This window comes from Ovis aries, chromosome 3, assembly GCF_016772045.2.
Source record: "Ovis aries strain OAR_USU_Benz2616 breed Rambouillet chromosome 3, ARS-UI_Ramb_v3.0, whole genome shotgun sequence".
Classification (NCBI taxonomy): domain Eukaryota; kingdom Metazoa; phylum Chordata; class Mammalia; order Artiodactyla; family Bovidae; genus Ovis; species Ovis aries.
The window spans coordinates 77,124,902-77,150,391 of NC_056056.1; the positions used below are offsets into that span (position 1 = coordinate 77,124,902).

At 49.1% G+C, this 25,490-nt stretch overlaps 1 long non-coding RNA gene across 1 annotated transcript; it reads left to right on the plus strand.

Annotated features, from left to right (window-relative positions):
- Nucleotides 1-211: 211 nt before the first annotated feature.
- LOC132659589 (uncharacterized) lies at nucleotides 212-6,349 on the plus strand. The gene is made up of 2 exons (XR_009600163.1): nucleotides 212-445; nucleotides 4,689-6,349. It is a non-coding gene; the product is annotated as an uncharacterized LOC132659589 (long non-coding RNA).
- The last annotated feature ends 19,141 nt before the right edge of the window (nucleotides 6,350-25,490 follow it).

The window sequence follows — 25,490 nt, forward strand, 5'->3', positions numbered from 1 at the left end:
TCCTGAGAGCAAATTGTGATGGGAGGCTGTGAAGGAGGGGAGAGGAAATCAGGGAGCGAGGCCAGGACCCAAAATGGGCAACAGGCACAGAAAAAGGAGCCTTAGGGCCTGAGGCCAACCTTGAGCGGACGTGTCATTTTGCCTTTTCTTCACTCAGTCCTATTGGGTATTAACAGACTTTTGGATAAATCGGGTTCTGCAAATATTTGACGTCTGGAAAGCTTTCAACAAAGATGGCGTTCGGAAGCCTGGCTCGGAGGCCCCAGGATGACAACCTAATTACGTTCCTTTTAATAGCTCCTTCCCAAGTGCTCAGTCAGGGACATCTGCTGAGCCGCGGTTGCACCTTCAGGGAGGAATATTTTTATCATCGAGATGCCACAAAAGGAAACTTTTGAAGGCTGGTTGAAAATGGCCTCTGTGTTCCCAGAGCCTCAGGGCCCAGGTAGGTAGAGCCTAATACTCTCCCCACCCCCTCCACCCCCAAAACAGGGCCAGGCTCCTTTTCACAGGCAGAGGAGGTGTTGACTACCTAGGAAGCTGTGGTTGTTATGTGTGTGTGTTTGAAATTTTCCTTTTGTAGTTTTCCCAGAGGTACCTATAATGTGCCAGGCTGTCTCACCCAGCTTTCCACGTAAGCAGGGTGTCAACATGCCAACTAAGGCTGCTGCTAGGCCTCTCTGCTCAGTGGGAGTGGGGCCCTGTCACCGCTTCTGTCTGCTAACTGTTCTCACCCCCCAGCTCGGCTGATGCTCCCTAAGACAGACCTTTGTCATGTCAGAGGAAGGAAACAGGGAGACAAGCCAGGAACAGCAGCATTTCTCTGGTTTGTTTTATAGGAGACTAGCTTGTTAGGAAGGCCAAGCGCTGATAGGCTGAAGAAGGAGATGTGTCTGGAGGGTCCCTGGAATCAATGAACAAAATGCAAGGAGCCCTAGAGAGGCAAATACTCCATATTCTCTCCTTTTCTACCGATGAGTTCCCTGGGCTCCAGAAAGGCCAATGAACTTGCCCAAGGGATTAACATGGTCCCCTGGGTTGACTCATCTATTTTCAGCCAAAGAGTCTCTTTGTGGGGAGAAATGCTCTGTTACGAGTTCATCAAATCACATTGGTAGGCCCTTGATTGAAGTGGGGCCTCTTTACCTTGGAAGCCAGTTCTCTCTGACAGACAGACCCTCTGGAGCCAGAAGGAGAAAGCGGCCATCACTCTGCCTGGGCAGATCACCTGCTCAGCCCGGGGGCCAGGCCCTCATCTGCCCATCTGGAAGGATCTGCTGGGAGCTGAGGGCACACTGCTATGTTAGCACTGAAACTTATGACCCAGAAATGGTTTATATTGATGGCAGCTGCTTTTCCTATTAGTAGTTTCTAGCACATCCTAAAGGTGCTTCCGGAGCCTTTGTGCTGATAGTTACTCCAGGTCCCTTCCAGGTTTCCCATGAAGGAGAAGGCAAAAGCCGCAGCGTTTCCAAACCGGTGCTGAGAAGTGGGTGTAGAGTAGAGGGGACCCTGCTGCTTTCCTCCCCCAGACAGATCTTCACTTCCCGGCCCAGAGTCCCTGGGGGGCCCTCTCACTACACTTATACTTTGTGTTACTTATACTTCCCCTCAGCTCTCACTCGACCATCATGGACTTCTGTGGTGTCCTCGCCTTTCAACTTCAGCCTCTGTTGCTAACCAATTACCCAGTCTTTGGGGCTTCCTTTACTCACATTCTGGAGAGAGGAAATCTTGTTGCCTCAACCTGTTTTTGGCTTCAGATGCTCTCTCTTTGGGGTGCCAGTGTCTGGATGCACTGGTTTTGGGTCACGTGGACTTTCAGGGCCAACCCTTAACTGCCCTGCATAAAGACAAGCCTGTGCTGCTTTCCCGAAGGAGCTCTGGGGCCTAGGTTTGGCCTGGGCAGTACTCAGAGTGCTGGGGAGGGAGTGTTGGAAAAACCAAGGGAGCAAAGGGCAAAGGCAGGATAAGACCTTGGTGATGGGGTCCAGCCTTGGCTCTCAAAACCAAATAAACAAATAATGATGTGTTTCAATAGGCACCATGGTGGAAAAATCTAGGAGGTGTGTGGGGAGGGTTGGGAGCATGCTAGTGTGCTAAGTATATAAAATTGCCTTTTTCACAACCTCTATCAAGGCCACGATATAAATAATCAAATACTACCACCATGACTAATGCTTATCCCATGCTGACACTGTTCTAGCCACCTTCCATCCAGAAACTCATTTAATCCTTAAGACAACCTCTGAAGTAAGTCCCATTCCTATTTTACCCATGAAAAAACAGACTCAGAGAGTCTAGAAAGCCCAAGTAACACAGCTAGCAAGTGGAAGAGCTGGGATGTGCTCTTCGTGGTTTTTCTGGGTAGGAGCAGGTGGTCACCTCCACCAGGCTGTTTGGGTACCACTGGAATGGCCGCCCACTTCAGCATTCTTGTCTGGAGAATTCCATGGACAGAGGAACCTGGTGGGCTACAGTTCTTGTGGTTGCCAAGAGTTGAACAAGACTGAGCAACTTTCACTTCACCATTCAATTCAGTCCTAACTGCCCCAAAAGTTCTCCCTGTCTTTTCATGCTTGCCATTCTCTTCTGGGGTTCAGAAATTCCTGCTGTCAATCATTAAGGTAGTGGAGGACATATAACCTGGGAAGAGCCCTTGCCCACTCCCACTAGACCTTGAGTCCTCAGCAACTGCAAAATGAGCATGAAAACTTCACTCTTAGGAGTGAGTTATTAAAGCCTGGGGCTTAAAGGAAGTGGGCAAGCAGGGAAGGGCTCCAGGGTTAACCTTGAATTTAGGCTGAGAAAGAAGGAAATGCATGATGTATTGAGAAGCCTCAAGGCAGAAACCTTGTACCCCAATACCTATCATTCCACCATGACAGTCTTAGAGCAGCCCCAACCCACAGAACTTGCAGTTGCTGATGAAAGTGCTCTATGTCTGAGCTGTCTAGGTTGGTAGCCACTAGCCTCACGTGGCTATGGAGCACTTGAAATTTGGCTAGTGTGACTGAAGAACCAACTTTTAAAATTTAATTCATTGAAATCTAAATGTAAACTGCCCCATGGGGCTGGTGGCTCTCACTATGGACTGAGCAGTTCTTGAGGCCTCTTTTGTGTATATATATCTCACTGGGAGGCTCAGACCATAAGCAATTATCTGCCAAAACCTTAGTTGAGGTACTGCAAGCAGGGACAGGGAGTGGGGCCGCTGCCTTCCATCTGGCTGGTATGAGGCTTTAGAATCTTTACCCTGAATGCCTCCGGGCAGGGCAAGCACTCTCGTCTCCCCTCCCTCTCCCCGGGCCAGTGCACACATTTTGCCACCTCTGATGGCGTGGGGACTTGCAACCCTAGCCTTGGTAGAGGCGTCAATGGGTCTCAACTTGATTTCATTTGCTGCTTATGTTAGCCCCTAGATGGAGGCCAAGTTGAGATGATTGTGTCCATTTCGTGGGTAAGAGAATGAAGGTTCCCAGAAGCCCCTAGGAAAGGCCATTCTCCCAGGCTACCTCCACCTCTCTTGTCTCATTTGCATAGACACTGGGAGCCATGGGCTGGCTTCTGGGGCTGACTTGGCCCTGCTGCAGAATGTTGCCTCACCTGAGCCACAGGGAGCCAGGAGAGTGCCTCTTCCCCAGCACTCCATTCTTGTTTTCATTCAAACATCACCTTGATTCTTTTTTTTTTTGGCTGCACTGGGTCTTAGTTATGGCATGCAGGATCTTTAGTTGCGGTATGTGGGAATTTTTAGTTATGGCATGCATGGTCTAATGCCCTGATCAGGGATTGAACTCAGCCCCCTGCACTGGGAGCCCGGAGTCCTAGCCACTAGGCCACCAGGAAATCCCATCTTATTCATTTTTAATGCAGCACAGCTGCTGTCCTGGCTTCCCTGGTGGGTCAGATGGTAAAGAATCCGCCTGCAATGCGGGAGACCTAGGTTTGATTCCTGGGTTGGGAAGATCCCCTGGAAGAGAGCATGGCAGCCCACTCCGGTACTCTTGCCTGGAGAATCCTCATGGACAGAGGAGCCTGGCGGGCTTCAGTCCATGGGGTTGCAAAGAGTCGGACGTGACCAAGCGACTAAGCACAGCACAGCCGCTGTCCTGAGGTTTGCTCAGTACACCCTTTCCACTCAACGGTGTGCCTGCCTGTCTGCCTGGGCTTCCAGCCTTCTGTTGTGCTTTCAAAGTCAAAAACGTTTGGAGTCCAGAATCAGCAGATTCAACTGGGTGAACTTGGGAAAAACCCAACCCTCCAACTCTATCTCCACCAAAGCCTGTGGCTCAGGCCTTTTCTCCACATCCAACCTGATCCTAGCCCCATCCCAGTTTGCCATGGCCTCACACTGCTTATCTCTTGGCTTCTGGAATTTAACACCTGCTTGACCCTCTGCCCCCTCAGCCACCCAGCAGGGCCTCCACTCAAGTTTCCTGCCTCCCTGACATGGGAGATCCTGCTGAACTGTCTGCCCTCTGCTTCCCCACTATTTGCCCTCGCTTTTTGGAGCCTTCCAGTTTACACTGCTATAGCACGGGGGCCAAGCAAAGAGACCTGTTTGCCATTAGGAGGTGCAGTTATATGACCTTGGGCAAGTAATTTAACCTCTCAGAATCTCACTTTCCAAAACCAGGATTTTCAGGGGTTGGGTCGAATTAACGATTTTTCAAACTTTTTCCCAGGAGGGTTCCTCAGAGACTACTCTGATGGCCGGTGGTGTGGGGGGACCAAGTGGACATGATTTCCTCTACCTGCTTTGACCTGAGAACCCACCTTAATCTAATTAATGGACCAGCCTTCTAAAATGCTGCTGAAAGAGAAAGAGAGAGAGATTGAAATCTCCAGATCGTCCATAATTAGATGATCCAAAAAGACGCTTACAGCTTTAACTTGGTAGAATCAAAGTCTTTTCTCCCCAGTGGGCAGGCTACACAGCTGCGGCCCAAGTCAATGCCTGTGAAAGGAAGGAGGGAACCATGGAAACTTCTGTGGCATTGCATGTTTATCTCCTCTCACCAACCAGACTGAAAGACTTTGTCTTGCATTCTCGAGAGAGCTCCCAGTGCAGGCCTGCAGTCTGGCCTCAAACCCTCTTCCTAACTGGAAGATGGGGGAGGGGGTAGAAGTTGGGGGAAGGACCTCTGGAAGACAGAACCTATTACCCTGCCCATACATGCTTCTGCTCAGTCACTCAATCGTGTCCAGCTCTTCGGGACCCTGTGGACTGTAGCCTGGCAGGCTCCTCTGTCCATGGGATGTTCCAGGCAAGAATACTGGAGTACATTGCCATTTCCTCCTCCAGGGAATTTTTGTGACCTGGGGATCAAACTCATGTCTCCTGCATTGGCAGGCAGATTCTTCACCACTTGAGCCACTTGGGAAGCCCTACCCTGACCATAAAGTATAATAAAGCAAATGCAGATGCTCTGGTGAGGTGAGTCCTGCCTCCATTTACTACCTGGTGATCTCTGACAGAGGACTGAAGACCCTCCAAGCCCCAGTTTCTCAGCTAGGTAATAATGCTTATGATTTATTTATTGCATTGAAGTCAGACTTTGTATCTAGACCCCTCCCTCTTGTCTAGAGGTGCTGTGCTCAGGGCAGGGAAGAAGGATATATTAATTACTTCTTCTGAGTCCACTAAGTCCTGAGTAGAAACCACAGCTGAAAGGTTCAGAGTTGAGATGTGAGAAGTAATAGCTTGCTAGTAAAACACAGTGAGATAAGTCTTAGAAAAACAACCACAGAGTGACGGAGGCTGGAAGAGGTGGTTTAGGAGGGAGAGGAAACAGCTGGCTCACAGGGGGAGGCCATGGGCCCTCCAGCGTTGGACCAGCTCACAGTGCATGGAACAAAGCCGTGGGACCCACCGAGTCTTGGTCTCAGAGCTGTTGTCACATCTCCCAGAACCTGTGTCCGACTGTGACCAGTGGAGGACAGACACAGCTGGTCCTGGGGGACAAAGTGTGATGTCAGAGAGGCTTGTCTTCAGTATGACACCTCTTCTTTCTGTGCTCTTTCCTACCTCTCCTATCTTCTTCAGATGCCCAGAGCTCTGGGAAATGGAAGAATGAGCACCTTAGGGACAAGACAGGATGCGTGTATTGGAGTAGCACACCCTCCTGGAGAGGTTAGGCACCTGATGTGAGACCTCTCTCAGAGAGGGCTGCATTCCCAGGGGATCCTAGAGAGAGGAATTCCCAAGCCAGAGTCCACATGTAACCCACAGATGCTTGTGGGTTTGGTCAGATCATGAAAATGTCAAGAGTTTTGTAAATGAAAAAATTAATTGTTGATATTAAAGAAAATAGGTATTTAATTAAAAGGACTTTTAAAAATAAAATTTAGATTTCTGGCTTCTTTTGGAAAATTGGAGAACTGAAAGTGTTGGGCATATATTCCCATTGAGCTGAGCAGCTGCTACTACTTTCCTTAAACACTCATTAAAACATCTGCTTGCTGGTTTGCCACAGTCCTCATCGCTCCCTATTACTCCTGTGGCATCTGAAGTTGTGACCTTTGACTTTATCCAAAGAAATGACACAGGCATAGGAACCATAAAGCCAATATTCCTGGGCAGAGGAGGGTTTCCCTGCTCCTAACACCATTTTGTTTGGGAGGCCACCCTTCCTAAAAGAGGTAAAACCTCCCACATAACCTCACAGATCATGAAGAGCACTCAATGGCCAAAGGGTCTGGGAAAAAATTGTGTAGCTCTGCCCAGCTCCCCACCCCTACAACCTGCCCTGTCTAGCATAAACAGCTGCCCATTTCATCAGCAGCAACAGCAATAGCTCATTCAGGCCCTAATTGTTCATCCTCTGTGACCCAGGAGAGAGTCAGCCTTGAACCTGGGCCCGGCCTGGCCTTCCAGTCTGTTCCAACATCAGGGGCCCCTGCTTTTGCCTGCTGGCCTCATTGTGGCTGGGTAGCCCTTTGTTTGAACCCTGGTCTTTGTTTCCTACTAGCCCTGACATGCTCTGGAATGCTTTGTGCCCTGCCCTCCCATGCGAGGTTGTCTTTGTAGCTGAGTCCTTGGAATACCAGCTGCTGCCATCAGACTCCTCCAGCTGCAAGACTTCCTTCCTTCCTTCCACCTCTGCCTACCCCAGAGGCTGATCTACCCCCAGCCCTTAGCACAGGCCTTGTCCTTTGCCTGCCCTGCCCCATGCAGGATGCCGCCAGCACAGGCAAAGCTTGTCTAGAGAGAAGGGTTTAGGTGGGACTTCAGACCCCACTCTCCCCTCAGCCATGCACCTTTGTACACAACTGCACAACTCTGCACAGGGTCGCCTGGCTGCAGAGCCCGGCCATGCTTGTTTGGTCTCATCCTCTCACTGACCCAGCTTCACTTCTGATATCCCTCCCCTAGTTTCCAGCATTTCTTTTTCCTCTTTGTCTGACACCTTATCCCGGGGCAACAAACCATGAATACAATAATAGTTAACATATTGAGATTCTATCTGGAACAGTATATGAAGCACTGCACACATCATATTCAATTCTTACAACAGCCAGGAAAGGCAGTGCTGCTGTCCTCATTTTCCAGGTGAGGAAAGTAAAACCTAGAGAGATCAAGGAATTTTCCCAAGGCCCGCCATCAGTTCAGTTCAGTTGCTCAGTCGTGTCCGACTCTTTGCAACCCCATGAACTGCAGCACGCCAGGCCTCCCTGTCCATCATCAACTCCTGGAGTCCACTCAAACTCATGTCCATCGAGTCGGTGATACCATCCAACCATCTCATCCTATGTCGTCCCCTTGTCCTCCTGCCTTCAATCTTTCCCAGCATCAGGGTCTTTTCAAATGAGTCAGTTCTTCGCATCAGGTGGTCAAAGTATTGGAGTTTCAGCTTCAGCATCAGTCCTTCCAATGAACACCCAGGACTGATTTCCTTTAGGATGGACTGGTTGGATCTCCTTGCAGTCCAAGGGGCTCTCAAGAGTCTCCTCCAACACCACAGCTCAAAAGCATCAATTCTTTGGCGCTCAGCTTTCTTTATAGTCCAACTGTCACATCCATACAGGACTACTGGAAAAACCATCGCCTTGACTAGACGGACCTTTGCTGGCAAAGTAAAGTGTGAAAGTGACAGTGTGAGTCGCTCAGCTGTGTCTGACTCTTTGTGACCCCATGGACTGTGGCCCGCCAGGCTCCTCTGTCCGTGGGATTCTCCAAGCAAGATACTGGAGTGCTTTGCCATTTCCTTCTGCAGGAGATCTTCCTGTCCCTGGGTTTGAACCTGGGCCTCCCTCATTGCAGGCAGATTCTTTACCATCTGAGCCACCAGTGAAGCCCCTGAGTGACAAAACTAGGATTCAAACCTAGGTCTGTCTATTGCCAAAGCTTATGCTCCTAATCTCTTGCCTCTGTCTCCCAAATCAAAGAAAACTGGGAAGGAGACTCAGAGAAGTCAAGGATTTGTTTAAGGTCACACAGACCATCAGTGGTAGAGCTCGAACTGACACTCAGATGCGTCTTCTGTCACCAAGCCCAGGGCTCTTTGCTCTGTTGCCTCTTTCGCTGCTCTGTTTGCCTCTCAGCTTCTGGTATATGATGGCAAATACTTGCAGACTGAAATACTCACTTCATCTGACTGACAGGCCCAGTTGGAGTCGTTTTCTCAGAGACTCTCTCCCAGTTGTTTCAGTATCAGCCAAACTGGTCTTCTGTACAAACAGGTTAGATCTTGACTCAACCCCCGTCATCCCAAATGGAGACCCTGGAATTCCACTAAGGAACAATTTTCCTATAAGGGGAATAGATGATTACAATTCATTGGGTTTGAAGTCCTAACATCTTAGGATAAATACGTTTTTTTTTTCTGATAAGAAGACCTAAGGGGGTATTAGAAACTGAGGTTTTAGTTGGGAGTAGGTTGAGAGTGAACTCAGGGCTACACCTGGCCCAGGAGGGCCTGAAGACAAATTTTTCACTTAAGGTGATTTTCTGGAGATTAGAGCATCTTGATCTTGCTTCTTGGAACCCTGAATCTCTAGATTGACCCTGTGTTTGGGCCCTACAGGTCCCTGGTCCAGCTCCTGCTCCCAGCTAGGGAGGTTAGTTCAGATACTCTTGGAGATGACCTGTGGACTGACAGCACCCTCAGATAGGGCCAGTGGAAATGTCACCTTCACACAGCAAGTCTTCACACCTGTTCCCTTTGGGGAGCCCTAGGCCTGATCACAGTCTCCAGGAACAGCCCTGCCAAGCAGCTCATCTCATTAGCCTCTGTAGTGGATAGCAAACTGTGAGAGCCTGGAAGTGCTTGGATCCCCTGTAGAAATAGGTTTCTTAGACGCCTGGGCCAGATTAAGTTCCTGGCAGCCTGGTTGGGCTTAAAAACTTTCCAAAACCTTTACTCAATTCAATTAAAATGAGCAAGGATTTACTTAGAGGCTCTGAGTGCCAGTATTAATTCTGGAGACTTCATCACCTCCTCCTATTCCAGTCCATTTTCATATCCCGATAGCAACTGAATTTTCTTAAAACCAGCACTGCATAGTGCCCTGAGGCTTCAGGATAAGATAGACTTGGGTTCAAATTCCTCTGCCAGTCAGTAAATGCATGACACTTACCCTAACTGAGCTTCAGTTTCTCCATCTGTAAAACATCAACCTCAGAGGGCTGTATTTGAGAATTAAATGATATTATGCATGAGTTCAGATCAGGGTCCATCACCTGTAAGGGAGCAATCAGACCAATAAGCAGATAAAACCATAAAGCCTTCCTGCTCCCATAAAACATTCCTTTGCTCAGATACCACCCCTAGGACAAAGTCCTGCCCTCACCCGGCACTCAAGGGCACACACTTCCGTGTAGGGCCACGTTTCCAATGCTTAACAACCACAGGTGGCTTGCGGCTGCCGTCCTGGACAGCACAGAACAGAACATTTCCATCCTTGTAGAAAGTTGGTTGTGCAGCCCTGCTGTAGGTGATACCATAGTTCACTCACTAACCTGAGCCCCTTTCCTTGGTACAGCTTTCAGTGGAGGTATGGGGTAAAAATGATCAGCATGAGAGTCTTAGAAGGTGGGGAATAGGTGCCACTAAGCAGGGAAAAGGAGTAAACAGAGCTCAAGGAACTGAGGTCAGACCACAAGGGTAGTCATCAATATCCTCACTAGCCATGATTTTTCTTTTTCCCCCCATTTTGGCCTTAGCTTCTCTAGGGGTGCCCCGGCGGGGGTTTGGGGCTTTGTGAGCCTCTGTGATTTACTATAGGCGACCTTTCTCTCACCACTTTTTCTTTAAGTGAGCACTCTCTCACCACTTAATTATCCCTACTTCTCTAGCTGCTGGAAGGAGTCAATGATGATTAATACCCTACCCCTGCCCAGGCACACTGGGAGAGTTTACCACATGATAGATCTTTTTTTCACATTTAAATAAGCACTGTACATGAAAATCTGTCTGTCAGAAGGGGTGTGCATGCACTTGTTTTTATTAAAAAAAAAAAAGAAAAATGAACAGATCAGTTTTTTCAAGACTGCGTTACCTTAAAGCGTGTGCTTCTGACACCGTCCCCTGCCCCCTGGCAAAGTTGGGGGAAGGTGGATAAAAGAAAACTGACTGTGAGGTGATCATTTTTGAAGCTGAACTATAATAATATGAAGGTTCATTATATTCTCTCTAGTGTGGCTGGAAAACTTTCATAATAAAACAAGTTTAAAAACCAAGAGCATACTCCCACTAAAAGTTAATGTAACCGAGCAGACCACTTGCTCCCAAATGCCCAAGGAGATCTCTCTCTGTAACACAAGGTGTCCCTGTTCCCATGAGCTGGGGCGAGGGGAGCAGGGAGAGTGGTGAGGGGCAGAGAGTGACTGTTCACCCTGGATGTTTCCATCCTGGTATCTGTTCATTTTACAGGGAACATGAGCCTCTCAGGTGTCTCTAATTCCTGATGAAAGGATCTTTGGGTCCTGCAGTCCTGGCCCTTGGCCAGGTTTTCCAGTTGCTTCTAGGTCTCAACCTCTGAAGGAGCTGCTCCCTCTTGCTGCAGCCCCCCACCTTTCCCACCCTCCTGCAGCCTGCGGGGATCTCATACCTCACTTTCTTCACCCCTCAGGATTCCTTGGTTTGTTTCCCAAGGACTTACTTGTCACTTCCTGAGCCACAGAGGATGTTTCACACAGCTGGACAATCCACCCACTGGGGAATCACTTCCCTGGACCCTTTGCTGTGCCCTATTTTGCTGTTTCAGAAGCTAGTCTGGTATCTCTGGCTACAACCTCAGTTCCAGGCCTAAGCTCTTTTATCTCCTTTATTTCGCATATCACCTACTATACGATTGGGTACCCACGGAGGGAAAATGAACGAATAAATGAATGGGTCTAACAGGCAGTGAGCCCTTGCTTTTTCTACCTGCCACCCTCCACCCCCACTAGGGGCTCTGAACCAAAACAAGAACCATGAAGGATGGTCTTCCATTCTGATTCAACCGGGGCCAGTCACGCCAGGGGAGTGAGCCACCATGATGCTGTTATTCTGTCATTGTGTCCCTCCGCCCATGCTGGTTGGAGAGGGAATGATTTGAGCCTGGGAAGGGTGGTGGCTACTCTGAGTTTCGCCAGAAGGATAGTGAGAGAGAACTAGAAAAGCAGGAGAGAGGAAAGTGGGGGTGAACAGAAATCAGAGAGGTGGGAGTAGGGAGGCTCAGGGAGGAGGTGGGAGAAAGCGAGAAAGGGGCACGAGGGAAGGGAGGGAGAGAACCTAGCCTGGCCCTGCACATCCCCAGCCCTCTGACGCGGCTGTGCTGATATCTCCCGCACTAATTGCTTCAATTAATAATACCGCTCTATAAAATTTCAGCAGCTGAGACCGAGTGAAAGGAAGGATGACATAGTGCATTAATAATGCAGGCAGCCGATCGAGCTGGGCTCCTGGGAGCTCCATTAGGGAGCCCGGCTGTCGTCCCCGCAGCAGCTAACACTTGGACAGGGCGGCCAGCGTCCTTGGGCCGCTGCGGACCGCGGGGCTGAGGAGCCGCAGAGGCGGCGCCAGTGCGCGGGAGGCTGGGGACGGCTTTAGCCTTCTCCGAAACTCCGGAAAGCACCCCTCCCCCATTCTTTGATCCGAACAACTGATGTTTTCTCTATCTTATGTAAGTGCTGCTCAAGGTTTCAAGATCGCTGCCCTAAATCCTACCCCTCCCCCCAACCCCCGCCCAAACTGCCCCTTTCTGGACCTAGCGCTGATTAGCAGCCCCTCCCCCACCTCCACCAGTGAGGGAAATTCCAAGGCAGCTCTTGTGATGGTTTTTGCTTTTGTTTTGAAATCTCTGTCCCATTTTTGATCTTTCATCTCAGTCTTCTCTGCTCTTTGTCTCTGGATTCTTAAGAGCTCTTAGAGCGATGATCTCTCCCAAAACAAAGAACCTGTCATCCAAAACGCATTAGGCTGGTTTCTCTGAAGTTAGCAACAATATCAGCATCACCCAAATCCTCCTTAAGGGTCTGCACGTGCACAGCCCATCCCCCAAACTGTGCCCAGGCCAGTCTGAGCTGTGGAGCCAGGAACAAAGGAGCCAGTGGCAGACGTCCCCATCTGAAGCTGCAGGTTCCTATGCGGTATTATGCTGGTGCAAAGCCAGTTCTTTCCCCATTTGCTTGCAGAAACCAGGCCTGGACCATCCCAAACCCACTAATTAGGGCTTCTCATTCTGGGGTCTAACTGTTAGGGGAAACACTGACTGAAACCACCCACCCTGGCCAGTCACCGTAGTAACCATTAGCGTGAATTATTTTATCACAGGAGGTCTTGGTAAGGAACATGGGACTAACATAGCTACCACCAACCAGAAGAATTCAAGAAAGGTCAAAAGGAGACACGATGTGTCCTCCCACCTCCCTGAATTCTGCTTGCTGGAATCCGTCTTGGCTGAGCAATGTGTGCACCACTAGAAAGGACCCTGAGTCTGAATGATTCGCAACAGACAACCCAGAAACTAACCCATCACCATAAAACCTGAGGCTGCGAGCCACATGGCAGAGCAGTCCTCCAGGGTTCCCTTACAGCCCTGCTCTCTGGCCAGGTGCCCCTTCCTGGGGCAAGGAGTGGGCTGCAGTGAACACTGTTGATTTTTAGCCAGAATTCATCCTCCCATTTATGCATGTCTAACAGATCCTAATTTCTATGGGATATTTACTCCTCCTTTTAAACTCAGTGAGTGGATTGTGGTTGTTCTATGCCAGTCTCAGAATCCTACTCCTCTCACCAGGAGTCAGCCTGGGATTGAACATGTGGCCCAGTTCTGGCCAGTGAGACAAAGGGAGAAATTGCTAGGAAGCTCCTGGGAAAGAGACATGAGAAGGGACAGTTTGTCCTTTTTCAGTGGGATGTTTCCACATCTGGAATTGCTGTGGGCATCCTGTCAGCCAACCTGTCGATGAAACCCACTCAAAGATGGCAGAGTGGGAGGGAAAGGACTCCTTGAGACACTGTGAGCCTGCCCTTCCTCTGAACATGAGCTAGGAAAGATAATAAATTCCCTGCAGTTGAGAATAGTCTGAGCTGAGGATTTTTTGTTACTTGCTGACAAAAACATCATAGCTGACACACTCTCCCTGCTTTAACTGCAGTATTTGCACCATCTGACATGTTTCACATATTGCCCTGTCATCTTTATTATATTGTTGTATTGTTACAACTTTCTCTGTGTTTATGTCTCATCTATGAAGTCTACACCAGCTCTTCCAACCCACGTAGATGTTCTCTGAATTCTTATAGAGCTTCCAAATAGCAGTCAAATCTGTCATCCATTCACATCAGAAATATTTACTGAGCCCCTGTTATATGCACTGATAGCTCAGTTGGTAAAGAACCCACCTGCAGTGCATCCAGTTCGATTCTTGGATGAGGAAGATCCTCTGGAGAAGGAATAGGCTACCTACTCCAGTATTCTTCGGTGCCCCTTGTGGCTCATCTGGTAAAGAATCTGCCTGCAATGCAGGAGACCTGGATTCCATCCCTGGGTTGGGAAGATTCCCTGGATAAGGGAAAGGCTACCCACTCCAGTATTCTGGCCTGGAGAATTCCGTGGACTGTATAGTGCACGGGGTCGCAAAGAGTTGGATATGATTGAGCGACTTTCACTTTCACTGTTATGTGCCACACTCTGGGCAAGGGCTAAGGATACAGAAGTGAGCAAGACAGACGTGGTCCCCACCCCTACAGAGCTTATAGTCTGTTATGAAATGTTTGTGTCTCCCCCAGATTCATATGTTGAAATCCTGACCCCTAATGTGATGGTATTAGAAGGTGGTGACTTTGGGAGGTATTAAGTAGGTCATGAGGGTAGAGCCCTCATGAATGGAATTAGTGCTCTAATAAAGGGACCCCAGAGAGTTCTCTTGTCTTCTTTCTACCATGAGAGTCAACAGTCCTCATAGCACTTCACATAGCTGACCTCTAAATAAGCATTCATATGTGTCAAATTAATGAAGGGATGAATGTGTAAATGGATGGATGGAGTTAAGTAAATGATTAAACACTTTCATTCTGTCTCTTCAGTTGGGAGATTACAAATGAAACCTTCTGATGCCAGAATCCTCATGGGCAGGTCTTGGGAAGAAAGGCTTCCTTCAAAAATGAATGTCCATGGGGAGTTCCCTGAGTCTCGATCCTCCTGGTGGTACCCTGACTCCTTTATTGCCCAGGTTGGCTTCATCTTCCTGGCTGAAGAGTCTGAAGGAGCCAAGATCCTAGGGTTCCTAGGCACATGTGACCCCAAACTTTCCAGGCTGGATCCCCACCTCTCCAATTGCACTAATTGGTGGCTAAGTAACCCTCATGGATTATGTCCCAGGAACTCTGGCCTTCTCTTCTCCCACCGAAGTGACTTCCTGGCCAGAGCCTAGGAGACCGGATGTGCTCCTGCTAATGGTCTGAAAGTGCTCTCTGCTGCTGGCCCAGACTCCCAGGAGGTCGTGAGAGAGGCAGAAGTCTGGAGAGATAACGCAGACTGCTCACTCGCCCCCGGGGTCTAAACTCTGGAAACACTGAGCAGCTCCATGCTTGAGGCAGTCCAGATGACAGCCAGCAAGGTTCGCTGAGGACAGTCTCAGTGGACTGTTAGAGCCGGACCCTGGGAGGCAGGCAGGGAGGAGGAGGCCAGGAAGGAAGCATCAGGTCCATTGTGAAGTCTCCCTTAAAAATCCATCACCTGAGCCAATTTGCAGGCAGAAGTGAGGCCTTCCCTGGAGCTGAATGCGGAGCCTGCCTGGGGGCCCAGTTTTGCACCCGGACTGGCCAGTACTCAGCCAGTCACCCCCAAGTGCGACCTAGGCTGATCCTGACAGTTTCTGAGCCTTCAGGTATTGCAGAGGAGCAGGACCAGTTATGTAACTTAGGGGGCCAGGGCGACACGGAAATGTGAAGTCCCTTGTTCAGAATGATTAAGAATTCCAAGATGATGACAGAGCCTTAAACCAAGCCCAGGGTCCATTGAAGCACCAGGCCCTAAGTGACTACACAGGTTGCCCTTGTGAAGCTGCGGGGTTACTGGAGAAAAGTGTGAGGCGGGAAGAGTTACCAGCAAAGGTTAACTACCAGCCCTGAGTCTTAAAGAAAGGGGCTTTAACTTCCTTAGGTTTCCTTCCTGGGACCCAGAGACACCCACCACTGACAGGGTGAAAGTGAGGGGAGTTTTAGTTTTGTTGGCCTTGGAGTAGAGACCAACTTCCTGTGTGTGGAGTGGATCCAAAATGAACGAATCCATGTCGGAGGTCACAGGGCCAAGACACGTTAAGATGGTCATTTGTCCCAAGGCCTTTTGGTTTAAGTTAAGGCAGCTAGGACGCACCCTTTAGAGTGTAATTCACCTCAGTACCAAGGATGAAGTAACACATCACCCCCTGGGTGAGGAAGGGTCTGTAGGATCTTTGTCAGTGAGCTTTCAAGGGAGGTAATTCAGAGACAATGTGGTGTTTTAAAAAGTCCTTGGATAGCAAACCTTTGTTTAAATGGCAAAACATACTGTAATTTGAATAGAAAAGACTCACTTTTGTAAAAGTGAAAAAATTTTCCCTAAATGAATCCAGTTCTGTTTCCTTGCAATCAGTGTTTTAAATTTGGCAAAACTAATATAATTGATTTGGGAAAAATAAACTTGGGAGAACAAGGAAAACAATTTTTAAATTTATTTAGAGGATAGGACTTTAGATATTAAAGTGCATTTTCAACAGCACATAAAGATGCCTCTGGGACCCTCTTCATCTCGAGCAGGTCCAGAGGATGGTCTTCTTTGCTCCTGTAGCCTTGGCTGCTGAGCCCCTGGACCAAGACTTGGAGGTTGTGCTGTTTAGACCCCAGGCTGCTCTGCCCAGGTGCTGCACAGGGCATTCTGGGAAGCCAGAGGCATTGCCCACTGCCCTCGGGTTGCTCCCAGAGACACAGGTGGCTTCAACCTGTGGCTTCACAGGGGGGGACCTTCTTGCAGAACCTCCTATCCTGCAGGGGAGACTCTTAAGGAAATCTGCACCAGTTCCTGGTGCCTGGCCTTGCCTTCACCCCAGAGGCTAGGAGAGTCATCAGGCCACAGACTCATCAGGCCAAGGACGGTCTTGGGTAGGAAGGCAGCCTGCTGTGTCAGGCTCCTGTGGGTTACTGAGTGTGGTACACGCATTGGCTATGACCCGGGTCCTCCTGCTTTGTCATCTTTGAGTGTCTCCACCCAAAATTCAAAGCATTAACGTAAAGGATGGGGGAACAGTCACGATCAACATGTGGTTCAGAGGGAAGCTGAGTTGACTGAGATGGATGTCACATTTCTCTGCGTGTTAGGGGCTGATCCTCCCTCAGCCCTCTCCCCCACCCCCAGTTCTCATGGATAACCGAGAGTGAGGACTATTCCAGAAAGTGGTGGGGGTCCAGACACATGGACATCCTTAGCCCCTCCATCAGCGTTGCGGGTAGCCCTGGGCTCCATTCCCACAGAGGTCACTTGCTTCTCTTGCTTCTCTGTGGATTTGCTTTGGGAAAAAATGGTTCAGAGTGAGTATTGGAAGCCAAATCTCACCGCAGCAGTTTCTCCTTTTTCCAGAAACCATTCTTTGTTTTTGCCAAATGCTGGGCATTCAAAACAAGTTGCCTTTTGTCTCAGCGGGGAGTGGGCTTTGGTGGGCCTGGGATGGATTTCTAATCTTCTTGCCCTGTACCTGCCTCAGGACTGGTGGATGGAGTCACTGGGGTCACTGCAGGGGTCTTGGAGAGAAAAAGCAGATTTGCTGGAGATGTCAGCCCTCCCCCCAGCAGAAGCCTGAGTGGGGTCTGCTGTGCTGACACTCGCTGGCTGAGGCTGAGATCAGCCATCACCGCAGACAGAGTTGTTTCTTATTTTCATCCTGTGGCATAAACGGAGAAGCTCTGAATGCAGCCTCCAACAGGGGCTGCAGCTCAGGGCCCTTAATAGGCCCTTAGAACAGGCCTGCAGAGACTGGCTTCCTAGGAGCCGGAAGAGCTGGGGGCCTCGGGCTCAGCACCACACCCCTCCTCCCAGCCCCCGCCTGCTGCATTGCACCACTGATTCAGTGAAGACATCATCCTCACCCACTTGAGAGCGGCTCGTTGCTCGGCTCTGACAATTAGACTGAGCTGCTGCAGAGAAGCGCTCATCCTCACCAACATAAGGCTTTTTAAAAGTGATCAATTGCATTAGCAAATTTCTTATTAGCTCTGCTGTCAGGAGGGCGCTCCTGCCACATTAGCTTGCTGAGGCTGATGCAGAATTTCCCAGCTGTTAATTACCATGCCAAGGGCTAAAGGGACTCAGAGGCTGGTAGGTGGATGGGTGGAGGCCCCCATTCTCTTTTCCCTCTCCCGTGGGAGGTCAGGGAATCTGGGGCTTGGTGTTGAGCTTCTCAGGTCTGACTCTGCAGTGGAGTAGGGCCCAGGACGCCCGCATACCATCTGGGCTGATAGAGGTTGGGTTGTCCAATAGAGCCCCTGGGATTCGGCAGCTTGGAATCTGCACAGCAGCTCTTTAGGAGCTGCAAGTTCAAGGCAGAGCCTGGACTGCATCCCAGAAAGGTGCTCCGGCCTCTCCTTGGCAGGGTGGAAGGTGGGGGGAGGGAGAATGGGGGGATTCAAGGCCACTGATCCTTCTCACTCCTCCTCCCCTCCCTCCATCCAGACAGCTTGAGAGTCTCCTCCCTGAAGGTGACATCACATCTTCTGCTCAGATCATCTCTTGGTGACTGTCCAAAGAACTGCATATTCAGGATACCCAACCCGACTTCCACCGGCCCAGGCTTAGACAAGGAATTGCTTAAAACTCACATGCATCAGGGAGCAAAATGAGAGAAGGCAGATTTTGATTTCTTGTTGTACCTAGTGCCCCAAACTAGTAAAACTATTCAGAGGGTGTCTGATTCCTTTGAGAATCTGAGAGAACAAATAGATCTTCATTCCCAGGAAAAATGTGTCTTCAGTTTGGGAATGCTCTGCAGTCAGTTTATGAATCCCCGTTTTATAAGTGCCCTTCCCAAGCCCATGCGGGCAGCTGATCCCTGCAAAGGGCCCAAGCAGCCCCCTGCCACAAGAAGTGAGGTCAGCTCCTAAAACAGCAGCAGAGCCAGCTCCCTGGGACAACACCGGCCCTGTTTGGGTGAAGGCTGCAAGACACAATTGCATCATTCCTTGGGTTACAGTAGACATGGCCAGACTGAGACATAGGTTCAGGGCAGCACTGACTTTGTGGTCAGGTCTGCATTAACTGCTCTTTCTGAGAAACTAGTTCCTGTGGCTGGGAGGCCCCTGGTCCTGGTGTGTTCTTGCTGAGAAAGGAGGTGGCGGGGAGGAGGAGGAGGAGGAAGCAGAGACTGCAGCAGAGAAAAAGAGAAGATTCTGAAATGGGTGCGGGGGAGGGTGTGAGTGTGTGTGTGTGTGTGTGTGTGTGCGCGCGTGTGCGCGCGCGTGCGGGGGGAGACGAGAAGTGGGTGGGGAAGAGCACCGAATTCCTCATTGTTTGACTAAAGGATACTTGAGATGAAATCTCAGAAAAATTGTGAGGATGAATTTGCACTCTTTCACACACAGCCTCAAATTCTGCCTTATCTTGAGTTTTGGTAGGCGGAATGCTCTGCTCTGTGAAATCAAGAAAACACTCTGCTTTCTTGGCAGCTCTCAGAAGGCTGGGCTTTAGAAAATCCCCCACGGAGAGCAGAAAGGTGGGAAGAGGTCCTCTAGCATGTGAGGGGGCTACCAAATTATTCTCCAGGGCCCCAGTGGTTTCCACGACTCCCTGAGGGAAGCAGAAGGGTAAAACTGCTGATAAGAGCAGACCAAGCCAGATTCTTTTGAGGGATGGAAGACACTGATAACCAACTGGACTGCCTCCTTCTCTGTATTGAGGAGAATATGCTGACTTTAGCCCAGATCCTGATACAGCCTCAGGGCCACAGCCTGTCCAGGGCCCACCCTTACCCCTCCCTCCCTGGTTCGCCTCCCTCCGGGTTGAAGCAGTCATGAGCTAGGCTCTTGCTCCAGCTCTAGCCTAGTGTCTGCCTGGTTTCCCAATCTCCTTCCAGGATGGCCTCGCTCGGGATCCAGCCCCACCGGTCGGACCTGCTCACCATCCCTTTCAGGCATGTAGTCCCGTCCCAGCAGGTCCGCTCCACTTCTGACACTTGTTTCTGTGGGCCACTCCTTGGGCTTTCTAGGTCCACATCGCAGCCCTCCTGGTGTTTTCAGCCCCATGTTCCAGAAACTGTGGCATGACAAGCTCCTCTTGCCAGCATCCCACATGCTCCTCCTTCACTCTCAGGATGAACCGATACCAGTCTGGTTACCGAGGGGGGGAGAGGAGAGACATTGAAAGGGCTCAGGATTTTGTGAGCTGGGGAAGAGATGACTCAGGCTGATTCAGTTTCTCTGAGGACCGTGGGCCTGGGCTTATGTCTGTCTTCTCCCTGCCTGTGGGAAATGGCCAACACTGGGCCCTGAAGCAGAGGAAACGGTTCAGAGGAAGAACAACCCTGTTGGCCACCAAGAAGATGAAATTCTGCAGCAGCTCATGGGTGACGGGAAAGGAACCCCTCCGTGGAAAGGTCCTTCAAACATCTTCCATCTGTGCTGTGTGGCCTCTGTGGCCTCTGCAATTTCTCCTTCCCAGCTCTGGGCTTCAGGGACTGCTCCCTCCAGCTGCTTCAGCCCGTGCCTACTCACTGGTTTATAAAGTTAGGAGAGGCAGCATCAGTGTCCCAGGAATGCTGGAAGCATGATTCTCCAAGCACTTAATTCAGAAAAGAAGTTGAAATGGGGAAAATTGATTCCCCACCCACCCAGTTCCCTGTCCTAACACTCCTGATCCCCATATCAACCAGAAGAGGAAAAACTCACGGAAGCAGCCTCGCCTCCCCACCCCCAACTCTCTCATTTATGTGTTTTGTTTTCGTCACATCACCTATCGTGATCTTTTATTTATTTTTGTGTTTGTTTACTAGGTATTGCCTGTCTCCCTCAACCACCCACTCATCTATTAGGCCCTTGTCTTGTTCATTGCCACATGCCCAGTACCCAGCACAGTGCCTGGTCCACCATGGAAGGGTACAGTCAGTATCTGTTAATATGAGGGAAGGTGGTTAGGATTTGGAGAGGAGGCCAGGACCAGGAGGGCCATCAGTGTAGAAGGAGTCAGCGGGACATTTGGCACCATCCTTTTCATTACCCTCTGAGGCTTTCCGTGGCCAAGTGGATAAAGTTCACATTCATTATCCTGACATGCAAAGCCTCAGTCTGTCTTTCTAGGTTCATTTCTTGCCAATCTCTTTTTAAGACTCCAATACCTCAGCCTCTCCAAATTGCTAAATGGTCCCCACATTCCCAAGTTCTTTCATGTGTGCATGTTTGCACCTGAAATGCCTTTTGTCTATGCAATTAGGAATTATTGGGTTGGCCCAAAACTTTGTTTGGGTTTCTCCGTAAGATGGTATGGAAAAACTGGAATGAAATGTTTGGCACATCCAATATAATATCTCTTTTTATGATGACTGTGAGGATTGAAGGTTGCAGTATAGAACAAGCTCCTACCTCAGTGCTTTGCCGAAATGAAGTCCTCACTAAATGCTGGTTAGCATCCTTCCCTTCCTCTCTGTCTAGGGCACCTACCAGCACAGGGGACTGGAACTGTGTGAAGCCTCTGGCCCAGCTGATCACCCCAGGACTCCACAGTGCTTTGTTCTTCCCATAGTTAGTGACTTGTTTCAGGGTCTGTGTCCCCAAGCTGCCACCTAGGGCAGAGGCATCTGTGTCTCCTTTGTGCTTAACATGGTGCTTGGCACACAGTAGGTGCTTAATAATGCCTGTTGGATAATCGGAAACAAGATCGGTCTGGAGGGTGTTGGGAAGGAAAGTCAGTATCTGTGCCCTCCTGGGCTGGGGGAAACTAGGAGGGGAGGTGGAGGGTAGTGCCTCCCTCCTGGGGCCTATCAGTCACCTGGGTACACTGTTCATGAAATCAGAATCTGTATCCCAAGCGCCACGGCCACATCCAATTTTCCATCAATGAAATATTCAGTGGCTCCACAGTCACGGTCTGCTCTGTATCCAGAAGGGAGGGGCTCCCGCCTGCTCAGTGCCTGTCTCCCGCTCCTCCTCTGCGTACACTCACCCTTCATCTCCAGACCAGTCCCTTTGTTATCCTACCTCTGTGCCTTACTAATGCTCTGTATTCCGAGCGTTCCCCCCATGCCCCAAATCAGGACTGCCCTTCTTCTGCTTCCCTGACTATCCAACTCCAACGCAGCCTTCCCGGAGGCCCACCATCTCCACGAAATCTTCATTAGAAGTGATCTTTCCCTTCCCTGGACCCTAAACATATTTCACCACCCTAGCCAAGTGGGGTTAGTTCTTAACTGGATCCATCCTAGTTCATATAAGATATGAATTTTGGCTCAAAACAATGGTTTACTGCTGCTGTGGCTTTCCCCCCTGGAGTTTGGCATTGGGACGGGAGTGCTTAGAGGAAAGTAGGAATGGGAATTTCAATGAAAACAACAGGGGATTTTCAAGGACCTCTGCCGGACTTGGAACCCTAAAGCTTCCCCGCTTTAATCAAGGACAGCTCTCCAGCCTTGCCCCTACTCTAGACAAGTACTCTACACAAGCAGGGCAGGGGGACCTTTGGGGTCAAACACGCAGCCACAGTGATCTCCAGCCACAGTGTGCTGCCTCTGAGTGCACGGTGACTGCCGTTCAACATGGTGAGTTTGGGCATGTTGTGAGATTGCCAAGTGACACAGCAATGAGCTGAAGGCTGAACATGACAGAGGAAAGGGACCCAGCGTGGGCCCCTTGGCCAGCTCTGTCCAATCAGAACAGTCAGGCCTGGTTGTACACATCTTGAAATTAGATGTGAATCAGGTGTGAATCACTATTCGTATGAGTTTGACCCTATAGTTTCTACATGGCGATGCCAGTGAGCCCATTGCCCAAGGATGGAGTGTGGAGAATGGACATACAGTGTGGATTTGGAGCTGGGGGCTGGGACTTGAGTCTAGACTCTGCCTCTTGCTCAGCTGAGTGACCACAGGGCAGACCTTGGCCTTCCTGAGCATCACTGTGGACATGCATATTGATGTTTAGCTCTATCCACACAACACTTTCACTTCTTTCTTTTTTGGAGCATTCTTTATGTGCTAAGCCCTGCATCAGACATTTTATTTTCAGTACCCTCTTGTCCTCACAACAACTCTGGGAGGAAGATATTATTACTATCCCCATCTTAGAGTTGAGCAAACAGAGAATTAAGAGAGGTTAAATAACTTGCCATAAAAGCCACTAATTAAAGGGCAAGTCTGGGATGCTACATCAGGGTTCCTGAGCACTGTGAAATTTTGCGTCTCTGTAAGTGGGAATAAAAATCTCTCCATCAGTGGTGTCTGAAGAGGAAATAGGATAATCTATATCAAAGAATCTTATAAACTGTAAAGCATTATTTTCCATAGGAGAAGACTCAGTTCTTGCTCTCAAGCATTTTATAATCTGGCTGAGCTGATCCATAAGATCTGCACAGTTTGCTCAGATGAAACCAGGTTGTCAAGTTGTCCAGCACACACCTTCTTTAAGTGACCCAACTTCTCATCACTAATGGGACAAACAGACATGGTGTGCGTGCCTCCTGGCACCTTGGCACGCACAGGAAGGTGCCACACCTTTGTAGTATATCCTTGCCCCAAAACATTTAGCCTGGGTCAAATTAGAAAAACCCAGATTGTGGGACATTTTTAAGACCGTTTGCTTGGATTCTTCAATGATGCCAATGTCATAAAAACAATAACAACAGAGAAAGACAAGGAGACTGTTCTAGATGAAAGGAAACTAAACAGACACAGTAATTAAGTACACTGTGTAAATCTTGATTGAATCCTGGATTTTTTTTTAAGGCATAAAGAATATATTGGGTTAATTGAAGAAATTTAAATATGTTCTATAAGCTAATATTATTGTATCAATGTTAAATTTCTTAGGTGTGATGATATGGTGCTTATATGAGGAATTATTGTTAAGAATGTCCTGGTTCTTAGTGCTTGGGATAAGGTGTCAGGGATATTTGTGATTTTTAAATGCTTTTGCAAAAAGAAAGTATATATATATGTGTATATATATATATATATATATATATACATATATATACACAATATACGTATATCTCTCTTTTTATATATATATATACACACACACAATATGTATATCTCTTGCACTGCAGGCAAGATTCTTTACCCTCTGAGCCACCAGGGATGCCCGCATATATATATTCAGTTTGGTAAATCTGGATGAAAGATTTATAGGTTTTCCTGCACTATCCTTTCATCTTTTTTCTAGGTTTGAAAATTTCCCAGTAAAGACTGAGAAGTTGAGCAAATAGGTTTAATAGTGAGGGCTAGTAACTTGCCATAAAACCTATGAATTAAAGGGCACATCTGGGGCCTAAAGCCTATTACAGTGCCAAGTGGAAATAGCTATTTAGAGAAACCTAGAGCGGAACACCGTTATCATATAAAAAATATCCCCATATTTTTTGGCTCCACATTTTAATCGATGGGGCAGCTTAGGCAGGGACCCACGTGGCCGCAGGGTCTAAGGCAGCGTCTCCACTCTTCTACAGGGTGACTCTTCTGTTTTGCTCAGCGGGGCTGCTTTTCCTTTGGCCACTATGTAGTCAAAATAGTTTCCTGCCCCAGCCTTCAGGTTCCTAGGAGACAAGGCTCAGCACCCTCACAGAACCCGGGAATCCTCCATAGCCCCGTGGTTTCCATGGTGCTAACAAAGCCCAGCCTTACCCACAGGAGGGACAAAACAGCCGGAAGAGGACCGTCAGCTACCTCTTCTGGGAGCCACTATCAGAGTCAACTAGGATATTTGTTTAAAATGCCCCATACCTGGGACTTCTCTGGTGGTCCAGTAGTTAAGAATCTGTGCTTCTACTGAAGCAGGTACGGGTTTGATCCCTGGTGAGGGAACTAAATCATGCATTCCAGTGTGGAAAAAAAAAAAAAAAACCCCCGAAAAACAAAAAACAAGCCCCATACCTATAGGACCAGGGCCTGGGAACCCTCCGTTTAACCAGCACCCCATGTAATACTGCAGTGCACTGAAGTTGGAGATCCAATAGCCTAGACTAAAACCAAAACCTCTAAAGCTAGCATTCAAGACCTAAAAAAGTTGGTGACCCTTACTCCCAAGTATTAGCCTCCGCGCCAGCCGGGCTGAAGGGTTCCCTAACCTGCCCTCTAGTCTTGGCTTTGGTGCACCCTCAGTTCCCTGGAATCCTTCTGCTCTCCCCTCAATCCAGGTTCCTAGGATGCCAGTTCAGAGTCAAGGTCTGCCTATTCCCAGGAGCCTTCCTGATCACCTCAGCCCATGCGTGGCCAGAGGGTTGCTTGCTCCCTGTCTTTGATTTCATTCAATGTGAAATTGGTCTAATTTCACATTGATACTGAATCTAATACTTTATGCAACACTCTCTGCTGTGGTTTTGACTTGCTTTGGTTAATGTCATCCCTCTGCCAACCTGTGAAATTCTCGAGGGCAGGCATGTCATCTTTATGTCTTGCATCCTCAGTTCATGGGACAAGGTTAAAGTCCCAGGTAGCTCCTCAGAACCAGGTTGCTAATAATCAAAGTGAGGGAAATTTGGGAGAAGAATAGTATAAAAGAGAGGCTGTAGAGGAGAGAGAGGTGGGAGACGATGGGCTCTGGCCGCAGTAGCTGCTTCGCCGGGCATGGGACACTTTGTTGAGTCTGGGATTCCAGGCTCTGTGGATAGGTATTGTTAGGGTGACCATCCCTCCCCTCCCCCATAACTATTTGCATTTGGGGCTGGGTTGTTTTGGGGGTCTCTGTCCCCTTATAATAATTTGCATCCACAAATTTACATAGACATTAAGTGACAGAGCTTTCTGAGAGGAGGCAAGGCCTGGCCTCCTTGCCATATTCCTCTTTTGTTGTTCAGAGTCACCCGTGGTGGACCCTGGCCTGGAAGTG